The following is a 6,102-nucleotide window of genomic DNA, read 5'->3' on the forward strand; positions in this document are numbered from 1 at the left end:
CATTCATTCAAGAATAAAGATTGATTATGTGACACATACTATCCTTCAAGAAATGAAAAACATGATTTTTATTTTCAAATATTGTATATTCTGTGTAGAGGAGAGCTTGACACCAGATTATATGAGTTTGAAAATATAACAAACACATATTATGACTTTTGTTAAACACTAAGGCAAGAGAAATACAGGCTATACAGGAAAAAGAATAAGGTATTTTGAATAGTGGAGGCCTCAAGGAAGATATAGATCATTCAACAAGCATTTTTATGTTCTACTGACCATGGTAATTGAGAATAAAGAGTGAACATCAGAGAGAGCTGTGCACTAAAAAATATCTATAATCTTAAGTAAATTATATGGAGATTTATTCCTCTACGATTATGCAATACTTAGTGGCTTCAAATATACAAACAACACTTAGTAGCTTAAGACAATAGAAATCAATTATTTTGCTTCTGAATCTTCAGTTTAAGAGCATTCATCTCTGCTTTACTCATTCTGGGATGTAGTGTCTCTACTTGGATTTAAGGAGATAATTCATTCACATTGTAGGTAATTTGGTGCAGTCAGCCCAGCTGGAATCTCAGCTGAGGCCAGTACAGGGATTGGGTTCCCCTTCACATCGGCCCCTTCATGAGGCTGCTTGAACTTCCTCACAAGATAGTGATTGAATTGCAACAGCTAGTATTCTAAGAGACAGAAAGTAGAAGATGCCAATACCATGTGGAATCAGCCCAGAATCTGTGTTACATTCTCTGTATTCTTTTTAGTTAATTAGTCATGGAGCCCTCAACACATTCAGAAGTAGAGGTCACAGACCCCACTTCTTATTGGAAGAAGTGTTTAAGAATGTGAAGCCATCTTGTGGAATAAATACCACATATTTATTCTGTCATATTTGTACATGTCTCTTATATTAACAGATATTGAGTTATCAGTTTTAGGGGTGTTTGTTTTTGAGACAGAGTCTCACTCTGTCACTCAGGCTGGAATGCAGAGGTATGATCTTAGCTCACTGCAACCTCGACCTCCCAGGTTCAAGTGATTCTCATGCCTCAGTCTCTAGAGTAGCTGGGATTATAAATGGGTGCCACCAGGCCATGGCTAATTTTTGTACTTTTAGTAGAAACAGGATTTCACCATGTTGGCCAGGCTGGTCAGGAACTCCTGACCTCAAGTGATCCGCCCTGCCTCGACCCCCATCAAAGTGCTGGGATTACAGGCATGAGCTACCACACCTGGCCAAGGGAGTCAGTTTTAAAATGTTAAAAAAAAAAAAAAAAAGCTCAGTTAAAAATTATATTCAGAGTTTGCATAATTCACTTTTAAAAATTATATATGTATATCGATGAGAAGGATCTCCAGAAGGGCAAAAGTTTTCTTATAATATATTTCTCAACTAATGATATTAATAAGCAGCTGGGATAAAGTTAATAATGATAAAGAGTTACATTAGATGACAAGTGATAATTATCCCCAATTAACTAAAATTCTAAGGAAGGGAAACAGTATACATATTCAACTGCATATTAGCGTGAAATACATGCATTTTGAAATAAATATATGTACTTTTAACTTTTTGTACATCTAATGGTCTTTGTTTTTCACCATAATTGTAATTCAGCTTAATCCATTTATTTAAAAAATTTTCATCACATCTGAGACTTGCTTCAAATTAATTCAAGAGAAGGAAGAATGGCTGAGGATATAGATGAAAGAAGATTGACCATGAATGGGTCATTGTAATCAACAAGTAATGACCATTTAGGCTAGGAAGAAACTGGATCAACTAATGAGCAAAATAACCAGTTAATATCATAATGGCAGGATCAAGTTCACACATAACAATATTAACCTTAAATGTAAATGGACTAAATGCTCCAATTAAAAGACACAGACTGGCAAACTGGATAAAGAGTCAAGACCCATCAGTCTGCTGTATTCAGGAGACCCATCTCACATGCAGAGACATACATAGGCTCAAAATAAAGGATGGAGGAAGATTTACCAAGCAAATGGAGAACAAAAAACGCAGGGGTTGCAATCCTAGTCTCTGATAAAACAGACTTTAAACCATCAAAGATCAAAAGAGACAAAGAAGGCCATTACATAATGGTAAAGGGATCAATTCAACAGGAAGAGCTAACTATCCTAAATATATATGCACCCAATACAGGAGCACCCAGATTCATCAAGCAAGTCCTTAGAGACTTACAAAGAGACTTAGACTCCCATACAATAATAATGGGAGACTTCAACACTCCACTGTCAACATTAGACAGATCAACGAGACAGAAAGTTAACAAGGATATCCAGGAATTGAACTCATCTCTGCAGCAAGCAGACCTAATAGACATCTATAGAACTCTCCACCCCAAATCAACAGAATATACATTCTTCTCAGCACCACATACACTTATTCTAAAATTAACCACATAATTGGAAGTAAAGCACTCCTCAGCAAATGTACAAGAACGGAAATTATAACAAACTGTCTCTCAGACCACAGTGCAATCAAACTAGAACTCAGGACTAAGAAACTCAATCCAAACTGCTCAACTACATGGAAACTGAACAACCTGCTCCTGAATGACTACTGGGTACATAACGAAATGAAGGCAGAAATAAAGATGTTCTTTGAAACCAATGAGAACAAAGATACAACATGCCAGAATCTCTGGGACACATTTAAAGCAGTGTATAGAGGGAAATGTTATAGCACTAAATGCCCACAAGAGAAAGCTGGAAAGAGCTAAAATTGACATTCTAACATCACAATTAAAAGAACTAGAGAAGCAAGAGCAAACGCATTCAAAAGCTAGCAGAAGGCAAGAAATAACTAAGATCAGAGCAGAACTGAAGGAGATAGAGACACAAAAAACCCTCCAAAAAATCAATGAATCCAGGAGTTGGTTTTTTGAAAAGATCAACAAAATTGACAGACCGATAGCAAGACTAATAAAGAAGAAAAGAGAGAAGAATCAAATCGACACAATAAAAAATGATATAGGGTATATCACCACCGACCCCACAGAAATACAAACTACCATCAGAGAATACTATAAACACCTCTATGCAAATAAACTAGAAAATCTAGAAGAAGAGTGGATAATTTCCTGGACACTTACACTCTTCCAAGACTAAACCAGGAAGAAGTTGAATCCCTGAGTAGACCAATAGCAGGCTCTGAAATTGAGGCAATAATTAATAGCCTACCAATCAAAAAAAGTCCAGGACCAGATGGATTCACAGCTGAATTCCACCAGAGGTACAAGGAGGAGCTGGTACCATTCCTTCTGAAACTATTCCAATGAATAGAAAAAGAGGGAATCTTCCCTAACTCATTTTATGAGGCCAACATCATCCTGATACCAAAGCCTGGCAGAGACACAACAAAAAAGAGAATTTTAGACCAATATCCCTGATGAACATCAATGCAAAAAATCCTCAATAAAATACTGGCAAATCGGATTCAGCAGCACATCAAAAAGCTTATCCACCATGATCAAGTGGGCTTCATCCATGGGATGCAAGGCTGGTTCAACATTCGCAAATCAATAAACATAATCCAGCATATAAACAGAAGCAAAGACAAGAACCACATGATTATCTCAATAGATGCAGAAAAGGCTTTTGACAAAATTCAACAGCACTTCATGCTAAAATCGCTCAATAAATTCGGTATTGATGGAACGTACCTCAAACTAATAAGAGCTATTTATGACAAACGCACAGCCAATATCATACCGAATGGGCAAAAACTGGAAAAATTCCCTTTGAAAACTGGCACAAGACAGGGATGCCCTCTCTCACCACTCCTATTCAACATAGTGTTGGAAGTTCTGGCTAGGGCAATCAGGCAAGAGAAAGAAATCAAGGGTATTCAGTTAGGAAAAGAAGAAGTCAAATTGTCCCTCTTTGCAGATGACATGATTGTATATTTAGAAAACCCCATCGTCTCAGCCCAAAATCTCCTTAAGTTGATAAACAATTCAGCAAAGTCTTAGGATACAAAATTAGTATGCAAAAATCACAAGCATTCTTATACACCAGTAACAGACAAACAGAGAGCCAAATCAGGAATGAACTTCCATTCACAATCACTTCAAAAAGAATAAAATATCTAGGAATCCAACTTACAAGGGATGTAAAGGACCTCTTCAAGGAGAACTACAAACCACTGATCAGTGAAATAAAAGTGGACACAAACAAATGGTAGAACATACCATGCTCATGGAGAGGAAGAATCAATATCGTGAAAATGGCCATACTGCCCAAGGTAATTTATAGATTCAATGCCATCCCCATCAAGCTACCAATGAGTTTCTTCACAGAATTGGAAAAAAAAAACTGCTTTAAAGTTCATATGGAACCAAAAAAGAGCCCGCATTCCAAGACAATCCTAAGTCAAAAGAACAAAGCTGGAGGCATCATGCTACCTGACTTCAAACTATACTACAAGGCTACAGTAACCAAAACAGCATGGTATTGGTAACAAAACAGAGATCTAGACCAATGGAACAGAACAGAGTCCTCAGAAATAATACCACACATCTACAGCCATCTGATCTTTGATAAACCTGACAAAAACAAGAAATGGGGAAAGGATTCCCTATTTAATAAATGGTGCTGGGAAAATTGGCTAGCCATAGGTAGAAAGCTGAAACTGGATCCTTTCCTTACTCCTTATACGAAAATTAATTCAAGATGGATTAGAGACTTAAATGTTAGACCTTGTACCTTAAAAACAATAGAAGAAAACCTAGGTATTACCATTCAGGGCATAGGCATGGGAAAAGACTTCATGTCTAAAACACCAAAAGCAATGGCAGCAAAAGCCAAAATTGACAAATGGGATCTCATTAAACTAAAGAGCTTCTGCACAGCAAAAGAAACTACCATCAGAGTGAACAGGCAACCTACAGAATGGGAGAAAACCTTTTGCAATCTACTCATCTGACAAAGGGCTAATATCCAGAACCTACAAAGAACTCAAACAAATTTACAAGAAAAAAACAAACAACCCATCAAAAAGTGGGCAAAGGATATGAACAGACATTTCTCAAAAGAAGACATTCATACAGCCAACAGACACATGAAAAAAATGCTCATCATCACTGGCCATCAGAGAAATGCAAATCAAAACCACAATGAGATACCATCTCTACACCAGTTAGAATGGCGATCATTAAAAAGTCAGGAAACAACAGGTGCTGGAGAGGATGTGGAGAAATAGGTACACTTTTACACTGTTGGTGGGATTGTAAACTAGTTCAACCATTATGGAAAACCGTATGGCGATTGCTCAAGGATCTAGAACTAGATGTACCATATGACCCAGCCATCCCATTACTGAGTATATACCCAAAGGATTATAAATCATGCTGCTGTAAAGACACATGCACACGTATGTTTATTGTGGCACTATTCACAATAGCAAAGACTTGGAATCAACCCAAATGTCCATCAGTGACAGACTGCATTAAGAAAATGTGGCACATATACACCATGGAATACTCTGCAGCCATCAAAAAGGATGAGTTTGTGTCCTTTGTAGGGACATGGATGCAGCTGGAAACCATCATTCTTAGCAAACTATCACAAGAACAGAAAACCAAACACCGCATGTTCTCACTCACAGGTGGGAACTGAACAATGAGATCACTTGGACTCGGGAAGGGGAACATCACACACCGGGGCCCATCATGGGGAGGGGGGAGGTGGGTGGGGGGAGGGGTTGCATTTGGAGTTATACCTGATGTAAATGATGAGTTGATGGGTGCTGACGAGTTGATGGGTGCAGCACAGCAACATGGCACAAGTATACATGGGTAATAAACCTGCACGTTATGTACATGTACCCTAGAACTTAAAGTATAATAATAATAATAAACTAGTAATGGCAATTTGAGTTTTTTATATTATTCATTCTGTTTTTTCACAGTTTGAAATTTTCCATTGTTTAATGTGAAATACAGACATTTTACTCATAAGAAAAGTTTTATAAAAGGCATATGAGTAATTCTGTTGGGTTTCACTTTCTGAGAGCTAGTTGTTAAATATTACTAATCCTAAAGGAATTTAAGAACATTCGTTTTTAAT

This window comes from Macaca thibetana, chromosome 17 (assembly GCF_024542745.1).
Source record: "Macaca thibetana thibetana isolate TM-01 chromosome 17, ASM2454274v1, whole genome shotgun sequence".
Taxonomy (NCBI): Eukaryota; Metazoa; Chordata; class Mammalia; order Primates; family Cercopithecidae; genus Macaca; species Macaca thibetana.